Raw genomic sequence first — 23,546 nt, 5'->3', positions numbered from 1 at the left:
GAGCCTGGAGACAAACCTTATTTGTATTAAGTGACAGGCTCTTATCACAAGTCTTCCTAGGTGGCAGTAGGTTCTTAGAGCTCCTAGCACAAGGCTTCGCAGCATGGATCTGTGCCAAGGGTCAGACTAAAGATCAATCAGGCATCTGGTTTTCGAGAAAGCTTTTAGGTAAGGTCAGTCCTTGAGGCCTAGGGATATTCTCCAGATAAGGGCAGGCAGGCAGAAGCAGAAAGTTCTGCTGGAGGGAAGGGCTCCATTTTGTGTCGATTATTGAGATAAACTGCTAGGCCATAGGGAGGCTGTGACCTCTGACCAGCCAGCAATGGCTTCCAACACACCACCTCTGTAAGAGATCACGTGCTGCTGCTTCTCGCCACTGCCCTGTGTCCAGATATTTCCCACCAAACTCCCTTCCTCCCACTTGTTATTTAACCCCGCCTCCAACTCCAGCATGTATTATTCCCTGAGAAAGCACAGACCTCTTCACCTAGAATGCAGATAGGCTGATTGCAGATCTTCAGCGCTCCCTCCTCTTCTCAAATCCAGTCCCTCATTCTCAACCCCATCTCAGTAGCAAAAGAGCTGCTGTGGCTTCATCCTCTTCTTTGATCCCATCTCCAGCTGATCTAGCAGATCTTTTCTTTCCACCTTCCTCCCACTCATCCTGTTATCCCAGCTCCCAAATTGAGCAAGCATCCTTTGGGAATCCAACAGTGAAGCCTGCCAGAAAAGAAAGCAGGCAGAAAAGCCCATATGCTGGCTTTAGATCTTCCCTCTCCAAGCTCTCCTCCAAGTCCAGTCCCCAGTCACATCCCCAGTGTGTAGCAAACTGCCTGCTGTGCTCTCTCTTCCTGCTCTTCACTCATCTCCAGGGGACTAATCTGGTGGAACACCCTGCTTTTGTCCCTCCCTTGAACCCACTCAGTTCCCTCCTCATAGCTGATCCCAGTTCCTAAGCATTAGTTCTCAATACCTGAAAACACATTTTATCAGGAACCTCAGTGAACATACCTATCAAGGTCCAAGAGAAAATGCCTCCCAGGAAATATGCCTCCCACCACATATATGACAGTTACTCTATTATTACACATTCTATTCATTTATAGACCAGAATCTATTTTTTTCTATTTATCAGTGAAATGTAAAAACGTATTTTAAAAGACAACCTGGTACTGTAGGAATCTTGTGTTCCTACACACAATGATAAAGTATTTCCTACATATAAATTGTTCAATGTCATGAGAGTAACAAAGAACAAAATACTAGAATGTAGCCCTGGATAATGAACAGTGTATACAACAGTTAACTGAAGGAGAAAGAAGGATTAAGAACAGAAAATACTTTACAGAGACAGTAATGCTTGTGGTTATTAGCAGCTAAGTAAAGACAGAAAAAGCACATTCACAGGCTTATGGATGGAGCAGCATGCATAAAGACAAAGAAAGAGAGCCAATCACCAGTAGCCACTCCCACAGACTGATGTCTTGAAGGCTCTGTTCAGTAGTAATGGTACTGTACTTGAGATGCTGGAGACTGTAATTGGTAGGACATGGCTGGAGAAACAAGGTCTCCAGTATCTTGTCATCAGCTCAATTGTCTTTCTGCATCTTGGCCACTATATAGTAAGACATTTGTTCCCTCTGTATTGAACTGTTCTATTTTGTTTCACATCAGCCCAGAAATATCAAACAGCCAAAATTGGTGTGCAACTTCTAAAATCATAAGCCAAAATAAATCCACATTTATTTACTTTTTATTTCAGTGCTGAAAAGCCTATCACAAAAATAATTTCCACTAATTCTTGTCATTAAAATTGTGTTTTGTATAATTGCAATATACAATGATATAAGGTTAAGAATTTTCTTAAGTTCAATGCCCAGGACCCTTGTTTCTTATTTCAAGTAATCACAGCCAAATTACCATAGGCAAATTATCTGAGGGAAAACTGTTCCCATCCTTCAGTCAATACAGGTTTTAATTACATACCACTTATTGTGTGTTCTTTTCCCTATAAATCATGCCCCGTGTTGGGGTCCAGCCTAGATGGGGTTGTACATTCCAGAGGGGCATGTAGATCAGAAATGTTAGACAAAACAGAGATACAAAAAAGAACAGAGGCACAGAATAGAGTCAGGAGGGCAACCCAGTGAATACTGAATTCAACCATGTTTATTTTCCATATGCTTTATATACTCCAATCCAAAAGTGAGGAAGAAGGCAAAAGATTGCTTTACCATGATGCAAAGAACAAACAGAGTAATTACCTCTTCAATATCTGAAACGTCACATTTCACACACTGAGTTAAGTATTCTGTTGTTTAGGTAGGACATGCAGTGACCACACCATAGGCCAAGGATTCTTTAGGCAACCATACCCTGGGTTAAACATCCTGTCATGACTTTGAAGAAGTAAGAAGAGGCCTAAACACTCTGACCTTTGGTCAAGATGGAATGAATCCATTTCTTTAGGCTCTGACAGCCTAGACTATATATAACAAGACTCACGGAGGAGAAAGTTCAAACATATTTAACATAACAACTATATAATTCCATACGTGTAATGTAGAGGAAGGAGTGTGGGAGAAATGAATACTTTTAAGTGGTTGATATCCATATCAACTTATCGTTATACTCCAAAGGTTGGGTGATTTCTTCAGCTCATTGGACAGTATATGGAAACTTGACCTTGTAGCTTATTCTATGTGATTGATAGCTAAGGCTTCTTCTATTTGGTTACTCTGAATGATTAGACATAACACATTATCAGAAATTTGCATCACTAAATATGTGTGTAGTAATATGAGCAGCGGGGCTGCGTCCCCGGCACCCCGGCCGCCCACATGGCTAGCTTTAGCTTATGCCCCGAAATAATTACATGGACACTGTATTCTTTTAAACACTGCTTGGTCCTTTAGCTCTAGCCCTTACTGGCTAATTCTGATATCCCGATCAACCCATCTCTAATAATCTGTAAGCACCAGTCTTACCGGGAAAGATTCACCATGTCTAATCTGGTGGCTTGCTTCATCGCGTGCATCTGCCCAGGAGCCAGGAGCATGGCGTCTCTCTGAGGCGTCTGCTCCCCAGAGGAGAGCTGTCGAGTCTGAGCTCACTTCCTCTTCCTCCCAGCGTTCTGTTCTGTTTACTCCTCCCACCTATCTTCTAACCAATAAAATGGGCCAAGGCAGTTCCTTTATTAGCCAATGACCTTCCTCCATCATATGTGGAATATGAAGGCTGGGACAGGGTATAAGAAAGAAGAGATGGTTATCAACAGGACAGTGAGCTTAGGGACTTGTGGCCTTAATGGCCACAGACTCCATGCTTTGGAATGTATTTACAGAAAAGTCACACAAAGGAACATTAATGGCAGTAAGCAATAAGGACAGAACAATGTACCCACTCTCAGCAGCAATGGAAAGATGTAAATTGGAAACAAATTTACGGTGCAGTTTTGTTGGGAGCCATGCAGCCTAGTTACAGATCAGCATATGACTACCTGTCCAATGGGTTTCCTCAGGGCAAGACACCTCTGGAAATTGACACTCTTTCACATTTTTTTTTTTTTTTGATTTTCGAGACAGGGTTTCTCCTTAGCTTTTGGTTCCTGTCCTGGAACTAGCTCTTGTAGACCAGGCTGGCCTCGAACTCACAGAGATCCGCTTGCCTCTGCCTCCCGAGTGCTGGGATTATAGGCGTGCGCCACCACCGGCCTGCAATTGACACTCTTGTAGCAAGGACTTGTCCAAAGAACAGCATAAGAATTTGCAAAATTTGTGCAGCATGCAGGCTCTTTTCTCTCTCCTTATACTGGTGATCCTTTGGGTGGTTTTTTGTTTTACGTTGTCAGTCACACATGGAATAGCTGTAATTTTCCCTGGAAATCCTTCTTTCTCTAATATTTTCCCCTAAGATTCAACAAGGGACTAATGCTTCTTAAATCTCTTATCCGGAGTTATTAACTACAACTCCTAATCCTGGGAACTTTTCTGGCTAAATAGAGACAGGTCCATATGAGAAAGCAACACCATGTCTCACAGCTCGGAAAGGAGAATATAGCATGCATACACAGACTAGGGGAAACCTCAGGAACACACATAGTGTTAAGTGTTGAGAGTATGTTCCCTGGACACCAAGCATAGAATCATTAGCAGGATCTGGTTTACACCAAGAGATAAAGCTACAATGTAAACTATGGGAATGATAGATCCATCTTTATCATACACAGGAGCTTATATTGGTGGGAGAAGTATGGAATAGTGGGATGGGAAAAGAGTGCCTTATTAAAGTCTGCCTTTACAGAAAGATTGAGTCATGGAGCCCTCTTGTAGAAAAAAAGAACCGAATAAAAATATATCTTGCAGACATGAAAGAAATGTCTGGGTTTCAATATTGTTGTCCTTAAAGCGTTGTAGCCATATCTATTACTTTTTAACTTTGTAACCTCAAGCAGCTGGCAGCTGACATAAGTCCTGTGAGAGCAGAATGTGTCTTGCTCAATATTTAGTTAGGCCTGCAGAAATGCTGAACTCTATGTCTAGAATAAGGTTAGGCAGGGGGTGGGAAGGTGTTTTTGGGGAAGCATAAAGGGGAACAATGAGGACTTTCATATTGATATATTTTTTAAATTGTGACTTCTTATTTCTTAAAGTCACAAATAGAAGTCAATAATAAAATTGTTTATGTAACCCAGTTAAGAAAAACTTTAAGTATGAAAAAAGACAGCCTGAGCTATTTGGGGCCACTTGAGTGCAATCCCCTAGGTGGTCAGAAGATCTCCTTATGCCAATACCCCTTCCCTACCTCAGGACCTGAATGTTAAGTTTTTTTCTGACTGACAAACCTCTCCACTAACACAATAATCCCAATCAGACCGAATTAAAAGATGCCCAGGTTTAATGGCTGACAGCACTCCTGGGTGTCCCCCTGGGAAAACATGGAGAGGGCATAAGGAGAACCAGAACGACCATGGAAAACCAGGAGGCATGTATTCATTCTCTGGGGGGCAGTAGTCTTGATCCTCTCTGGGGAGGGGGGTCACCATTTGGTGAGCTTTCTCAGAGGTGGAGTTTGGACTGAGGCAACTCCCAGGGAAGGTGGCACAAAATGGATGCCAGCGTGCTGAGGTGAAGCCCCCAACTAAACATTTCAGACTCTTTATATAAAGGGATGTTAGGGAGCTAAGGTGAAGCTTTTAACCAAACATTTTAGACTCTTTTGGATAAAGGGCACCGGCTCTAGTCTGACTACTTCCTGCAGGCATGGGTGACATGGGAGAGGGGGAGAGTGGGGCGATGAGAGCTCAGAGTTGGTGGGCTCACACTCAGCAATAGGTGTGACTGCAAAGGAATCTGGTTTACTGCCATCCTGGAGGCCAAAGGCAGTTGTTCCTTGAGAAAGATGAGAGGGCAGGTGGCTAAGAGCAAAAATAAATAGTTTTTATTGGCCCTATGAATGGGGCTAGTCATGGAAAGTGTCGTTAACTACCAGAAAGAAAGGGGAAAGGAAGTACCCTGGTTGTAAAAGAGAGGCATGGGTGAATAAGTGAGACATGAGAGCAGATATGTTCTTTAAAACCAGATTTTAGTTGATTGGTGTCCAGGGGAGTTGGTACCAATGGTGAAGTCCCAGGAGTTGGTGCAGACATTGGCATTGTCTGGAGGGCCCTTTGTAAGTTGGTCTTGGTCCAGATAGCAGAAGTCACCTGTAAAATCTCCTTAATAGGTGGGGTTAAAATAGACTCTGGAGACTATTGGTTTTTATCAGACTAGATGCTTTGATAAAGCAGCAGAACTTTTTAGGAATCTGTAGGTATCTGTAAGACAACTGGAACAGGAACATTTTAGAAGACAACTAAAGGGAATTGAGAACTCTGGATATCAATTAAGATACATCTGAAACCTGTTAATCCTGGACTATGAAGCCTGTGAAAGAGGCACACCTATATAAATTTTTAGCAGGAAACTTAACAAATGAGATAATGAACTACCAGTACCTTAAGTCATCAAATGCCATTAGACAGAGCTGGGAGGGATTAATGAGCAGAAATGAGACAGCTATTTTTTTTTAGCTATGCAGGCAATCCCAAGTTTCTCCTTAGTCTTTGGAGAACACCAGTTTTAGAAGCAGTGCTTTCCATTAACTGCTGAGTCTAAGAGGCCCAAAGACTTTGCTGTGGGTGGAAGAATTTAGTCTACCTGTTTTGGCTGGATGAGAAGAAGATCAATTCCCTGGTGTAGTATCCAGGAAGTTGATGAGGTGAAAGTCTCTCTCTCTCTCTCTCTCTCTCTCTCTCTCTCTCTCTCTCTCACACACACACACACACACACACACACACACACACACACACACAAACGTGGTCCTACCTAACCAACTGCAAACAATAAATGTAGGTCACAGGCTATAGTACACACACCTTGCTCTACTTGCTTCTGACTATCTGCTAATGAGTAAATTTAGACTATAATAAAGGTATTTACAAAGTGTGACCTTTTCATATCACCTGTGACATTCTCATAAAAATTCACCAAAATATAGGCCAAAGCTTATGATTTCACTAAACATACTTTAAAAATAAATACATGACTGACTTTTAAGTTGATTGCATCTTAAGAAGTGTTTGCTGTACACTAAGAATATCCTCAGAAACAAACAAAAAAAAAAACAAGCAACAAAGATTAAAGAAAACTAGAAATCAATGTACTTTTTAAAGTTTATGTAATGAGACAATTTAACTTTTTGGTCCAGGGTAATAATTCCAAAGTCTGTATGTGGAGAATAAGACCATATTCTTTTGGCTATTCTACACAACCTTTTTGATGATTCTACATGGTTACTTTCATGATTGACTGTATCTACATGGCAAATAGCTGTAATGTCGTAGGTGGTATAGGTGGAAGTTATTTTAATCAAATTAATTTGGTGGCTCAAATAGGCAAAATAGGACTTAATAGCAATGATATGTTTTTGCACCTTTTGCTTTACAGGCACATAGAGAGACAGATATTCAATGAATACAAATTTTTCTTATTAATAACAGCTTTTCATAACATAACTGACCCATCATATTAAAGATGGGACAATGTATATAGAAGACTGAGACAGTGAGGTAGCACGTTGGGCACTGAGCACAGAATCAACACTTGGCAGCTAAGAAATAAGTCTGAAAATACTTTCCATGTTTTCTGGAGAATATTTCATGCTTCACCAGTTTACCTATGTGTTGGACTTTTTGGTGACTCATTTTTAAAATCAAGATGGTGATTTTGTCCCGGTCAGAACAAAAGCTTTAGGAAACAGAATGTCTCTGAGTTAATGATTTACACCCCATCGTGCTTTCTGAGAAGCTTTGTGACTAGAGATCAAAGACGAGTATCAACTCTCTGGTGGACACAGTGCCTGATACAAGCCTGGCCCAGCAATTTTGAGAAATGCCTCTGGCCAAACTCCAAGCAGGAGTTGAATGTCACTTCATAACAAGAATCTTTTAAATAGCTTAAATACAGCATTAAAAATTCAAAGTAATATTTATTCGTGGTTGTTACATAGATTTGAAAGACTAAAGATTTGGGGTAGAGTTAATGAGCTCCACTTATCTTCCTCCTGAAAGCCAGCTTTAATGCCTTGCTATCTCTCAGACCTGTATGCCATACTCGATTTATTTACAATTCTGTGGGTGCTGTACAGTTCTCCATGTGTCAGTGTCTTCTCCAGCATCCCCTTTCGCTGGACAAATATTTCCTTGGTATGCATATTAGGTCTCATTCCATCTCGTTTCAATCCATTAAATCTTCTAAGGGCCTAACTGTGGTGGTATTTAACCAGGACAATAGGACTAAACAAAGAAATATGCAAATTCTTTCCAAGTATAAGGTCTTATCTCTATGTTTTTTTTAAACTCTGTAACAAGAGAAACCATGCATCCATTTATCTTTTTTTTCATGCAAATTCATACTGCTGTTCAGCTTTTCATCTTTCTATGCAGCTTACCTTACTTCTTAGCTTCACACAGCTGTGGAGTGGCTCATGCCAGGTTGCCCAATGTTTCTGTGTCATAATTTCTTTTCTAAGCAAAACTTATAGAAATGCATACTGCTGCTGGAAAACATCTGAAGTATTGAAGAAAAAGCAGATGCAAATTCTTAAAACAAATATCAAAAGCTTCTTACCCAAGAAAAGATATCATATAATGCTTTATGATAGACAAAAATGGCCCATGCATTCTTAGAACAGAATGCTTTCTGCTGGAAATAATTTAAAAAGCAATAGAGAAACCAGTCTAAATAATCCAGGTAACATATTACTCATGTAACTAAAGGCCCAGGACAGCAACATTAAGCATAATTTTACCAAAGATAATACTCTATTTATTTATAATTTTGTGGGTCTTATATAGATCTTCCTGCATCAGCTTCATCCTCAGCATCCTTTTCACCTTGACAAATATATCTATGCTATGGATAAACTGTTTCATTCATACTGAAGGCAAAGTAATAACAGGACAAGCTGGATGATGCTCTGTTTGTATTGTCTTGGTACTCGTTTAGTATGAGCCCCTCAAACATCACCTAGCTCTTATTATAAGAGACTGTGTTGTAACAGGCACCTACATACAAACAGGGAATAATACCAATGTTTAAAATGGTATTTTCTGTAACTTCCTCCTCCTGTCCTTGTTGTGTCCAGATCTGATGAAGATGAGTTCATGTCTTCTTTCTCATGTGAGGTGGCACACAACTAGTTATAACCCCAAATCCAGGAGATCTCACACCCTCTTATAGCCTCCATGGGTATCTACACACGTGACACACACACAAACACACACAGACACACAAATGAGTAAATAAATACATAAATAAATCTTTAATAGAAAATGTTTTAAATCTCTATGAAAGAGGTACAAAATATTAAAAATAACCATCCTAATGTATTAGATTAAACTCTGTTACCTGGATTTACATCTCATTTCTATTCCCTGCCCTCTCTGTTACCTGCAGCAAGTTTCTTAAATCTCTTTGAATTTGTTTTGTGAGTAATCAATTCCCCTCTGATTGGGTATGAGCGTTCTCTTCAGGAGATGGAAAGGCAGGGTCAGGAATATTTGGCAATGAAAGTCAAGCTAACAAGCCAGGACTGGGGAGGTCATAGACCCAGGCAAGAATCATATTACTAACATGTAACTAAATTGGCAAAAAACCAGTCTTCTAGTAGCGTCTCCCAAAGCAGATTCCAGGCATAATCAGAACAACCTCTCTGCAGAAAGAAGGGTGGCAGCCGGGCCGTGGTGGCACACTCCTTTAATCCCAGCACTCGGGAGGCAGAGGCAGAGGCAGGCGGATCTCTGTGAGTTTGAGACCAGCGTGGTCTACAAGAGCTAGTTCCAGGATAGGCTCCAAAACCACAGAGAAACCCTTTCTCGAAAAAACAAAACAAAACAAAAAAAAAAAAGGTGGCTTATGCAGAGACTGGTGACTGTCCAAGATGCAGAGTATCAGTATTTATTAGTCTGAGCCCAAAATAAAATCCCTCCAAAGCTCAGGAGATATTTCAGAAGAGGTGGTGAGAATTATTTAATAGACATTAAGGCAAGTCGTTTATGAAATGTAATTCTCTACATTCTGCATAACTGCTGCAGTGATTAACTCAGTACATCTATTATTTACTTGCTTGGCCCACACAAAACCAGTCCTGTCAATAATAAGTCGAGGAAGGATTGGGTATGAGGCCCCCTCCTCTGCTTCTGAGCTACAGGCCAGAGATAGTATCCTGGAGAGGGAGATTCACTGTCTTTGGTTTCCTACCCACTGCTGAGCACACCAGACTCCAATGTACAACTCCAAGCCCATAGTCACAAAGTCAGCCCTGGGTAATATTGATGGGCCACAAAAAACATAATCATGGAACGGGAAAAGGAGATTGTGGGAACAAGAGAGGTCGTCTGGAGCAGTGGGGAGGAGAAAGTGGTCCTTATGTGTTTGTACAGGTATAAAGTTATCTGAAAATAAATCTAGCCAACAAATACTCACAGGTTGATAAGATGGGTCAGCAGGTAAGTGCACTTGCTGCTCTTTTAGATCACCCAAACTTGGTTCCCAGAACTCATGGTGGCAAACAAATGTCTGCTATGATAGTTTAAGAAGCACTGAAGCCCAAGTCCTCTTCTGGCCTCCGTGGTATCACGCATAAAAGTTCTCCTCATATATACATACAAAAAATTGATACACAAAATAAATCTTTTAAAACAAATAAATGTAAGTAAAATGCACTCATGTTCAGTTTTGTCTGATCATCCATGGGTCATATTTTAAAAGCACAAACTTGTAGGCTCCAATAAGCCATAAACTTTCTGTACTTGCCATTGACAGAGTTAAGGAGAGCACAGGACCTGAGTGTCTAAAGAAGCTTGTTAAAGTCCTTCAGTAGAGACTCATCATCCACTGTGACGTAAGGCAATCCGAACCTGGAAACTGTAAAAAAGACACAGAAAAGGGTCAAGTCAACTCAGTGCATGTGAAATCACTACAGGGTTTCTCCTGATGGATCACATTAAAATCCACAGGAGTCCATTTGGGTGGGCTTCAAATGCTTGCCTATGCCATTGACAAAAAAAAAAAAATCCTTTTTGTTTTTGCTCAATGAAAATATGCAAGTCAAAACTCCATTTAGGTAACAACATGATCTATTTAATATTGCATTAAATAATACTAATTTAATTGGCACAGAAATTGTAAACTAAACACACATAAAAATTGCCAGTTTGAGTACCAAGTTCCTACAAGAGCTCAAGTTTTATCTGATTCGGATGGAGATGATAACAGTCCACGCTGGAATGCCCCATTCAAAATCAGTTTTCCATGGCAGCTGTTTCATTGAAAGCTTTATTTGTGCTGATAATGTAATTTAGCTTTGGAATACATGGCAAACACCACAGTACAAGAGGTCAAACTAAGTTTCAATTTCTGTTTTGAAATGAGTCAATAGAGGATCTGAAAGGTTCTGTTTTTCAGGGCCTATTTAAGTTTATTTTCAAAAAACCATGGAAACTTTTTGTTAAAAAATACTATAGACAGCAAGTTCAAATTATCTTAAAAGCAAGAAATTAGTAGACGTCGTATTTTTTAAAAATTCACAGAAGCCGTATATAAGATATAATCTCATATTATTATGAACATCATTATGTATACCATGTACATACATTGTATGTCTCTATCTTGAGTTTTCATATATAAAAATATGGTGTTATTTGTGATATAAGTAATATTGATGTTAAATGAATGTATATTTGTATACTTAATTTGAAAGTTGAAACTTACTGATAAAAATATTTTGTCATCCTAACTGAAGTTGAACTGATGATAAACTGACAAAAATAATGTTCTTAAAAGATCACCAAGGAATAGGCAAATTTGAGGTTTTAAAAACCATCCCCACTGAATAGAAATTAATTTTCCTTATACTTCTCTACTACTTTAATGGCTACTAAAGATGCTAAGTTGTGGAGTGGAGAGTTGAGTGAGAGGTGAAGAACACATTGCTTTTGCAGAGAACCTGGGCTCAGTTGCCAGCCCGTAGCTCTGGTGACTGAGAACTGCCTATAACTCCAATTCCAGGGGGTCTAACATGCTCTTCTAGACTCCGAGGGCAAAGACACTTATGTACACACACACACACACACACACACACACACACACACTTATAGAAAATAAAGTAAATCTTTAAACACGATGTCAAGGTGTAACCAACAGGGCTGTTGAAACGGCTCACCTGGTAAATTGTGCGCAAACATGAGAACCTGAGAATGTGGATCCTCGGTATCTATATAGAAAGCCAGGCACAGTAACACTAATCTGACATCCTATTGCTGGGGATACAGAGATAGGAGTATTGCTTGAGCTCTAGGCCTGCTACCTTGCCAAATCAGTGAGTCCATCATCCAGTGAGAGAACTGTTTAAATAAATAAGTCAGTAGAGAGAGATAAGACACCTGCCAACAACCTCTGACTTCCAACACACATACCCGCTTATACATGTGTACAAACACACAATGCAGCCAATAATATAATCCGTTATATTACTTCTTCTAGCCAGTCCCTTACTTCTTCCAGCCAATTGTGGGGTTAGAATCTCAGCATGTAAAGAAAACACAGATTTTATATTATGTCAGGCTTTCTGTACCTTTCCTAGAACTTGGCTTTGATTATATTTCCTTTTTACACATACACTGAACTCCTATGCTGAACTAACTAGTATCCTGTACCACAAAACCACAGAGTTCAGAGTCCACCACTGCCGTGTTTTCATTTCCACAGTGGTCAATTACTGTATTTACCTATGACCCACCACTAGGGAAACTGTCTGAATGTTGAAATTGGAAACAGGAAATAGAAATGTCCTGAAGTGCCCCTTGCTCTTTTCCAATTTTTGTTCAAAGCATTTACTAAAGAAAACATAAGCACCCCCACTAGTCGCTGCCCCAGGAGGTGGTCAGTAGGCAACTCTTCTGTGGCCAGGTTTCACTACCGTCCTGAGCTGCATCAGAGGGCCCTGGAGGCACAACCCCACCTTTACCCACAGGGACTGGAAGAAGAGGAGAGTGACTGCTGTCCAGGTAGTCTGGGGGTACTTCCTGTGCCTCTCCCCCACCCATTCCTGCCCCAGCAGCCAGTCAGCAGGCAAGTCTCTGTGGCCAGGCTACTCCACCAACATCCCCAGATGCATCCAAGGCCCCTGGAGGCACAACCCTCACCTGCAGCATTTGGAAAAAGAGTCCCACAGTTGATCAGCAGGCAGGACTACTGAAGTCAGACCACTCCAGCCTTAGCCACAGGAGCATCAGAGGCCACCTGAGGCAAAGACTCCACCTTCACCCATTCGAAAAAAAAGGGTTCTCTGAGGCACAGACACTAACTGCAACAATTGCAGAAAGAAACCTCTAATTACCCCAATCCCATATTGAATAAAAGGCAGCATAAGAATACATTCGACAAAATAAAGAGCAAATATGGCACCACTAGAACCTAGTGGTTCTATAAGACCTGAACTTCCCAACATAGATGATGAAGAAAAAGACAACCTTAAAGATAACTTTGTGAAGATAATAGAGGCCCTTAAAGAGACAATGAAAAATTTGCTTAAAGAAAGGGAGGAAAACACAAACAAAAAATGGGAAGAAATCAATAAATCCCATTTTGAAAGCCAAGAAAAAACAACCTAACAGGTGAAGAAAACAGTTCAAGACTTCGAAATTGAAATAGAGGCAAAAAAAAAAAAAATAAAACCTACAAACAAGGAATTCTGGAAATGGAAAATCTGGGTAAATGTACAGGAACCACAGATGCAAGCATAAGCAACAGAATACAAGAGATTGAAGAGAGAATTTCAGGCATTGAAGTACAATAGAGGAAATAGATACATCAGTCAAAGAAAATATCAAATCCAACAAATTTGAACTAACCACAAATCCAGCTTGTTATGAATATTTCTAAAAATGAGCCTCTCTGCTGATGAAAATAATTCCAATCAGACCAAATCATACCAAATTAAAAGATATTCATGTTTAATTGGATATCTGAGTTCTTGGGTGGCCCCATGAGGAAAAGAGAAAGCCTACAGAACCACCGAATACAAACAGGGAAGACCAGGGGTTATTCTCTAGGAGGCAGCTTAACTAGCCTATGGGAGTGATCTTGACCTTTCCTGGGAAGGGATCAAGGTTTGGGCTGAGGCTCAGACAAGGGGCTTCCAAAGATGGGTGCTGGGGGCTAGGATGAGGTCCCCAACGTAATGTTACACAACCCTACAGAAGAAGTAGAAGAAAAATTCCAACTCAAGGAAGTTAGCTACACCCACAAAAATATAGGCAATAGATAAACTCACACCTGCAATTCTCAAAGAAAATAAACACATACACACTGCCACAAAAATAAAATAATAGGAAATAATAATCACTGGTCAATAATATCTCTTAATATCAAAGGACTCAATTTGCCTATAAGAAGTCACAGGCCAACAGAATGGATACAAAAATAGGAGCCAACCTGCTGCACACAAGAAACACACCTCAATTTCAAAGGCAGGCATTACTTTAGATTAAAAGGTTAAGAAAAGACTTTCCAATCAAATAGACCTAAGAAACAAGCTTGTGTAGCTATCCTAATACCAAACAAAAGAAACTTCAAACTAAAATTAATCATAAAAGATAGAGAAGGATATTTAATATTTATCACATGAAAGAATCCATCAAGATAAAGTCTTAATTCTGAACAGTTATGCCCAAAATACAAGGGCACACACATTTATAAAAAAAAAGTTACTAAAGATTAAAACCCACAACAAGCCGCACATAAAAATAGTAGTAGGAGATTTCAACATCCCACTCTCAGCAATGAACAGGTCTTCCAGAAAGAATATTAACAGAGAAATAAGAGAACTAAGAGATACTATGACTGAAATGTACTTAACAGACATATATAGAACATTTCATGCAAACACAAAAGAATATACCTTCTCGGTACCACAGAAAACTTTTTCTAAAATTGACAACATATATGGTCACAAAGCAAATCTCAACAGATACAAAAAAAATTGGAATAACCTCCTGTATCTTATGAAATCAATATAACTTAAAGTTAGAATTCAACAGCGATATGATATACAGAAAGCATACAAATTTATGGAAAGTGAATAATGTTCAACTGAATAACCACTGCGTCAAGGAAGAAATACAGAAAGAAATTAAAGATTTCCTACAAGTCAATGAAAATGAAGGCACAGCATACCCAACTTATGGGACACTAGAAAAGCAGGGCTAAGAGGAAAGTTCATAGCACTAAGTGCCCACATAAAGAATTTGGGGAAATCTCACACCAGCCACTTAACAGCACACCTGAAAGCTCTTGAACAAAAGGAAGCAAACACACTCAGAAGGAGTAGATAATAGGAAATAATCAAACTGAGAGCTAAAATCAATAAAATAGAAACAAAGAAAATAATACAAAGAATCATTGAAACAAAGAGCTGATTCTTTGAGAAAATCAACAAGGTAGACAAACCCTTATCTGAACTAACCAGAAAGCAAAAAGAGAATATGTACATTAACAAAATCAGAAATGAAAAGGGAAATGTAACAACAGATACTGAGGAAATCCAGGGAATCATTAGGTTATACATCAAAAAACTGTACCCCACAAAATTGGAAAATCTAAAAGAAATGAACAATTTTCTGGACAGGTATGACTGAACAAAATAAGATCAAGACCAGATAAACAGTTTAAATAAACCAATAACCCCTAAGGAAATAGAAGCAGTCATTAAAATCTCTCTCAAAAAAAGCCAAGGGCCAGTGCAGAATTCTATCAGAATTTCAAAGAACTAAAACCAATACTCCTAAAATTGTTCTACACAATAGAAACAGAAGGAACATTTCTACACTCTTTTTATGAGACCACAGTCACCTTGTGTAGTGGCACTTCATTTATATTTTATTAAATAAAGCTTGACTGAGGATCAGAAAATTAAAACAAACACCTTGACCAAATTTACAGACTAAGCAGCAAGACACATATCTTTAATCCTAGTAGTCCTACTAGTTTGTCATAGAAACCAGGCAGTAGTGGTGCTTGACCTCAATCCCAGACCTAGAGAGGATTAGAAATGGGAGGAGACAGCTCTCAGTCACAGCCTTATTATGAGATTCCTAGAGGCAGGATCACCATTTTAGACTGAGGTAGAAGTAAGAGCCAATGACTGGCTATTTTGCTTTTCTGACCTTCAGGTTGAACCCCAATTTTTGTCTCTGAGTTTTTACTAATCACACTTCAACCCTGAGTCTCAAACCACAAAAGATGCAACAAAAAAAGAGAATTACAGACCAGTCTCCCTCATGAATTTTGATGCAAAAATAAGCAATAAAATATTGGCAAACTAAATCCAAAAACACATCAAAAAAGCACCCATCAGAGATGCAAGAATGAAGAAAATACAAAAATTTATCAATGTAATTCAACATATAAACAAACTGAAAGAAAAAATATCACATGATCATCTCATTAGATGTTGAAAAAGTCTTCCACAAAAATTTAACACCACTTCATGATAAAGGTCTTCAATAATTCAGGAATACAAGGAACATGTCTAGACATAATAAAGGCAATATAAAACAAGCTGACAGCCAACATCAAACTAAATGGAGAGAAACTCAAAGCAATTCCACTAAAATCAGGAACAAGTCAAGGCTGTCCACTCTTTCCATATCTACTCAAAATAGTACTCAAAGTTCTTGCTAGAACAATGAGACAGCAGAAGGAGATCAACGGAATACAATTTGGAAAAGAAGAAGTAAAACTTTTGCTATATATAGACGATATGATAATATACATAAGTGACCCCAAAATTCTACCAGGAAACTCCTACAACTGATAACTATCTTCCGCAATGATGTGGCAGGATACAAGATTAACTCAAAGGAATTAGTAGCCCTCTTATACATAAATGATAAATGAAAAGTTTTGTGGCCCTATAAATCTCTCCACCTACACAGTAATGGAAATCAGACCAAATCAAACCATTAGAAAATAACTAGGTTTAATGAATGCCAGCACTCCCTGGTGGCCTCCCAGACCCTCAGAGAGGAGATAGATAAGAAGCCTGGGAGACCATGGGTTTGTTGTCTGGAGGGCAGTTTAAATACCCTGTGGGAGTGGTCTTGAGCACCTTTGGGAAGGGGTCACTGTTCAGTGGACTTTTTCAGAGGTGGATTCCTGAGGCAACTCCCAGGGGAGGGGTTTTGGAATGGAACTTTCCACCCAAACAATCCAGATTCTTTGGAAATAGGTGTGCCAGGGGTTGGGGTGCCACTTTCACCCAAACATTCCAGACTCTTTAGGTGTATGGATGCCAGGAGCTGGGCTGACACTTAGAACCAAACATCCTAGATTCTTTGGGTGTAGGGGTACACAGGGCTGAAGTGACATTTCCAACCAAGCATCCCAGACTCTTTGGGTATTCGAGAGCTGGCTCAAGTCTGGCTACTTCCTGTGGGCATGGAGCATTATGGGAGAGGGCAGAGTTGGGAGTTATTTGGCTTATGCTCAACAGGATGTGTGGCTGGAGAGACATCCAGTTAACTGTCATTTTGGAGACCTCAGGCATCTGTTACCTGAGGGAGATGAGAAGGGAGGTGGCTAGGAGAAAAAAGTAAATTGTTGTTATCAGTGCTATGAAGGGAGCTAGCCATGGTAAGGGTCATTAACTGTCAGAAAGAATGGGAGAGAGAAGTGCCCTGGTTGTACAGGAGAGGCAAGGGTGAATAAATGAGACAAGAGAGCAGATATGCCCTTTAAAACCAGATTTCAGTTGTTGGGTAGGTGTCTATTTGAGCCAGGAGAGGTGGTCCCAATGGTGAACTTCCAGGAGCTGGTGCAGGTTCTGGCATTTTCTGAAAGGCCCTCTGTAAGTTTGTCATGGCTCAGACAGCAGGAGTGTTCCGTAAAATATGCTTGAAAATGGGTGGGGTTTAAATAGGCTCTGGAGACTGTTTTTACCAGATTAGATAAAAGAAATTGGAAACTCTGAACCTCTGAAGATACACCTGAAACTACTTAATCTTGGGCTATGAAGTCTGTGAAAGAGGCACACCTGCCTGTATTTTAGCAAGAAACTTAACAAATGAAGTAATGAACTACCACTACCTTAAGTCATCCAATGCCATTAGACAGATCTGAGAGGGATAAATGAGCAGAAATGAGACAGCTATTTTTTGCTACACAGGTAATCCTGAGTCTCTCCGTAGTCTTTGATGAACAACAGTCTAAGAAAGGATACTTGCCTTTAGCTGCTGAGTCCAAGAGGTCCAAAGATTTTCTTGTGAGGGGAGGGTGTAGTCTACTTGTCTTGGCAGGATGAGTAGATCCATCACTCCGTATAATGTCCAGGAAGCTGATGAGGTAGAAGACCACTTTTTGCTGTGTGGATGGCTTTGTCATACCTAAAAGCAAGCCTCCAGGCAGAAGATCGTCTGCAACCATGTGTCTTCTTGGAGGAACTAAAGGATGCTGCAGGAGCTGGCATGTCTCTGTTATAAGGAGCTTTTTTGTTTAATGCATTGCTTTCTGATCTGTGAAGGTACTTGAGAATAAGGGTACCATTGCCTGTCAGGTATATTTAAATTAGATATATAAGTTAAATTTAGACATATAGTTTACCCAGTCAGTTATAGCTTACCAATGCAAGTAGAGGCAAGAAGATTAGAAAGAATAGTTTAGTAAGCTAAAGAATATTGGCGGCAGAATATCTCCTTGGTAGGTCCAGTATATGTGGGTACTATTACCAAAGATGGCACTGAGGTCAAAATGGCAGCTATCCACTTGTTTGCATTTTTCTAGAGCTGTTGTAATCTGGAGTTACAAGTTTTACATATCTTAAAACAAGAACACATATATATACACACAGACATAAAACAAGCATACAATGACCATATTATTTACACATATAAATTAACAGACAGACAAACAAAAGTTTTTAAGAAAGTGTATCAGATGACCAACTTAAGATTCTTATGTACACTGCAGAAGGCAGGCAAGCACACAGGTGTTCCCATTAAGGACCAGACTAGCAGATGCTGTAAGGGAGAAGAGAAACATGAGAGCCCAACATCTATGCAGCTTAGAGCGAGAGGACGGAGGACTGGTTCCTTTGTAGAGAGAATCCCAGTGTGACCAGATTATATGCCAGGGAAGATGTAACAAACAGCAAACAGGTAGAGAAATGGGGAGGGGGCCTGGGAAGGGAGAGCAGGCACACTGCATCCTGAAACCATGGACATATGGGAGGGGATTGTTTAGGTAGTGACAAAAAATTTTAGGTATTAAGGGTTATAAGGTTTTGGACAGCCCTAATTTAAAAGATTTTTTTTTAATGTAGCCCAAGGACATTTGAATATCAGGCCTGGAACTGAAGTGTTTCATTTTTTTTTTTTTTAAATCCATGGCAGGACTCAGGACTCAAACCAGAGCACAATGTGTCCACTGTGATAGAGTTTTGACTCAAAAAACCAGAAGGGTATGGGAAATTCATTGAAAGGACATCTCCTGATAAAGGAACCCCACAGGGGTAAGGCAGGTCTTTGTCCCCACTAAACAAGGCAGGTCCTTGTACTGGTCAGGTCGGGTGCCTGGCATGCCTGTGCCTTTTGCAGATGGCCCGAAAATCACATAAGACCCTGGGCCTCTGAGGAAATGACTTGGAACTCAGAACTTACCCCGACAAAGTCGCTCTGCTGATGCAATAATCCAAATCAGACCAAATCAAATCAAATTAGAAAAAAAAAACCCTGAGGTTTAATGGATGCCAGTGCTCCTAAGTGTCCTTCCAGGCCCTTAGAGAGGAGATTGGGTAGGAAGACCAGGAAACCATGTGTTTGTTCTCTCAGGGGCAGTTTAAATATCCTGTGGGCGTGGTCTTGATTATCTCTGGGTAGGGGGTCACTGTTTGGTGGGCGTTTTTGGAGGTGGAGTCTGGACTGAAGCATCTCACAGGGGAGGGGTCTTGGAATGGAACTTTCCACCCAAACAATCTAGATTCTTTGGATATAGGTGTGCCAGGGGTTGGGGTGACCCTTTCACCCAAACATTCCAGACTCTTTGGGTATATGGATGCCAGGGGCTGGGTGACACTTCCAACCAAACAATAAGCAGGATGAAAAAGAAATCAGCAAAACATTGCTTAGAGCTACAAATAACAAAGTATCTTTGGGGTAACTCTAAACAAGCAAGCGAAAGAACTGTATGACAAAACTTTAAATCTCTGATGAACTAAATTCAAGAAGATATCAGGAAATGGAAATATCTCCTATGCTCTTTTATAGGTAAGATTAACATAGTAAAAATAGCAAGCTTACCAAATCCAATGCAACCCCCATCAAAATCCCAATTCTTCACAGACCTCAAAATAACAATAATCATCTTCATGTAGCAAAACAAAAAACTGAGGATAGCCATAACAATCTTTCACAACATAGAAACCTGTGAAAGCATCACCATCCCTGACTGCAAGCTATACTATCGAACTATAGTTAAAAAAAAAAAGAAGACTGGTATTGACCTAAAACAGACATGTGAATCAATGAAATCAAATCAAAGACTCTGACATTAATCCACATGCTTATGAACACCTGATTTTTGACAAAGGAGCCAAAATTGTACAATGGAAAAAGAAAGACCTTCAACAAATGGTGTTATCATAACTGAATGTCAACATCTAGAAGATTGCAAATAGATCAATATCTATTGCCATGCACAAAACTGAAGTTCAAGTGGGTTGAAGACCTCAACATAAATCCAGTTACACTGAACCTGATAGAAGAGAAAGTTGGGAGTAGCTTTGACTGCAATGCCACAGGACACTAAGACCTAAATATGACACCAGCAGCATAGACACTGAGAGCAACAATTAATAAATGGGACCTACAGAAACCGAGAAGCTTCTGTATGGCAAGGGACACAATCAATAAGACAAAACAGCAGCATATAGAACAGGAAATATTTTTTACCAACCCCACATCTGACAGAGGGCTGATCTCTAAAATATATATAAAGAACTCATGATACAAGACATTAAAATATCAGATAATCCAATTAAAATTGTTTAAAAGATCTAAACAGAGAATTCTCAATAGAAGAACCTCAAATGGCCAAAATAAGTTTAAGAAATTGCTCAACATCTTTCGGCACCAGGAAAATGCAAATCATAATGATCCAGGGATACCATCTTATACCTGTCAGCATGGTTAAGATCAGAACATTGATGACAGCTTATTCTGGAGAGGATATACACCAAGGGGAATACTCCTTCATTGCTGATGGGAATGTAAACTTGTACAGTCACTTTGGAAATCAGTATGACAGTTTCTCAGAAAACTGGGAATCAATTTACCTCATGACCCATCACTACCACTCTTGGGCATACATCCAAAGGATGCACATTCATACTACAAAGTCATTTGCTCAACTATGTTCATAATGGCTAGTATTCATAATAGCCAGAACCTGGAAACAACCTAGAGGTGCCTCAACCAAAGAATGGATAAAGAAAATGTGGTACATTTACACAATAGAGTAATACTTAGTGATAAAAAAAAAACAGTGACATTTTTATATTTGCAGACAAATGGATGAAATTAGAAAAGAATATTTTGAGTGAGGTAACCCAGAAAGACAAACACAGTATGTACTCACTCATAGGTGGATATTAGATCTAAAGAAAAGGATAACCAGGATAAATCTACAACCCCTGAGAAGTTAGGTAACAAGGAGAACCCTAACAAAGACATGTATGAATGCTCCTTGTAAGGGGAAATAGATAACGTTGTCTGAGTAAATTGGGACTTTTTGGGGGAAGGGGGAAGGGGTGAAAAGGAGGAGAACATGAGGGAATGGGATGGCTAAATTGTAGAAGGGACTGAGAAGGAGAACAAAGAAAGAGATATCTTGATAAAGTGAGCCATTGTGGCATTCTGAAGAAACCTAAATTCCTGGGAATTCACAAGGATGACCCTAACTAAAACTCTTAGAAATAGTGGAAAGGGTGCCTGAACTGGCCTTCCTTTATAATCAGATTAGTGACTACCCTAATTGTCATCATAGAACCTACCTCCAGTAACTAAAGGAACTGTTGCAGAGACCCACAACCAAACACTGGGCCTAGCTCTGTGTGTCCAGTTGAAGAGAGGGAGAAGGGATTATATGAACAAAAGATCATGATGGAAAAACCCACAGAGACAGTTGACCCAAGATAGTAGAAGCTCACTGACTCTGAACTGACAGCTGGGGAACCTGCATAGTACCAAACTTGGCCTCTGAATGTGGGTGATAGCTCTGTGCTTTGGGTATTCTGTAGGGCCACTGGTAGTGGGACCAGGATTTATGCCTAGTGCATTAACCTCACTTTTGAAACTCATTCCCTGTGGATAAATACCTTTCTCAGTCCAGATACATTGGGAACAGCAAGAATTATAGTTACAATATTTAGTACATTTACATCTGGCAAATTAAGGAAAATACTATCTAACTTTTATCACAACTAAGGAAAACTATAATTATAACTATCTATGTTTCAACTTCATCAAAGACTTCAGAAGGATATAATATTACCTAAGTTAACAGGACATGCATTGTAAGCAACTTCTAAAACTCTAGAATTGACAGAGTAAACCTTAAAAAAAGAGTAATAGTATAAGAAAAATAATCCACATAAAGATGGAATATACACAGAGAGACTGGATTATGTATATTATTGGGTTTTCTTTGAAGTTTTGACTGTGAATGAGCTAAGCACAGAGAGATATTTCATTGTATGGACTGCTAAACTAAACCAACATATATCTTTTAAAGGTAACTTGACTTCAAAGTTTGGATCTAAGGATTTGTTGCTGTAGAAGAGAGGTTCTTTTGTTTCCACAGAGGATGAGAACCTCTGAACTTCAGACTAATGTGGTTCGATGGACCAAGAAAGGTCACTGTGAACACCCTCCAAAATTACTTCACCCAACAAAAAGCAGGAAGCAGTTTGAAAAGAACTATGCCCAAATTCTCAAATATTGTGATTATTTCAATTCAGGGCAGTTGGGAAACACACGAACAGCCTGCCCCATCAATAAGTATAGCTTATTTTTATGTGCATATCAGTTATAATTAAATATTGCATGATATTCTAAGAGTATCATAAATTATTACAGGTTTTATTAGTATATGTATTTGTTTAGTTACTTCAGATGAATAACCAGAGGTCAAACAGAATTGAAATTTTTATATCCATACATTGTCGGAGTCACATAATTCCATCCTTCAATTACAGGCTATTACAACCAATGAGATTTCTAAAAGATAGGCAGAGTTTCTTGATGTTCCAAATTGAGAGCAACTTGATTGTAGAATTGAGAAACTAGAACACACAGAGGAGAAGAATGGCTTAAGCCTGTCTTTCTCATTCTATTTCTGATTCTAAGCTTACTTCCTTTCTAGAGTAGGGTTCACAGTCAAAAATAAATTGCTCAGTCACTTAATGTCCGAAATGCCAGCCTATCTTAGATAGCAATCCAGCCTTTTATTTCTGTATACATCCCTAACAAAACAGTAATATTCATATTTTCAGAGATGTTAGGAATTTAAGATAATAATTGATGTGATCTTCTTCTATCTATATTACAAAAAGCTTTTGTGACATGCATAATAACTTATGCCACACAAATCACGAGCTAGTGAGTATGGAAACTATATAAAGAGAAAACAAATTACCCCCAAAAGTAACCATTTGTGAGCAATTGCTCCATGGATAAAATTTTTTGTGTTTTTGGATTCCAGTAATTTCTAACTTGTGAAATAACAGCTCTAATAGTATTTTTTTTAAAAAAAATTATATATATTCTTATATGAGTGTTCTGTCTACATGTATGCCTACATGCCAGAAAAGGGCATCAGATCTCACTGTAGATGGTTGTGAGCAACCATGTGGTTGCTGAGAATTGAACTCAGGACCTCTGGAAGAGCAGCCAG

The sequence above is a fragment of the Microtus oregoni genome, unplaced genomic scaffold (assembly GCF_018167655.1).
Source record: "Microtus oregoni isolate MIOR12 unplaced genomic scaffold, Mior012 000024F_ref0000369, whole genome shotgun sequence".
Taxonomy (NCBI): Eukaryota; Metazoa; Chordata; class Mammalia; order Rodentia; family Cricetidae; genus Microtus; species Microtus oregoni.
The sequence above is the reverse complement of the archived record's forward strand: the minus strand, read 5'-3'. Positions refer to the sequence as shown.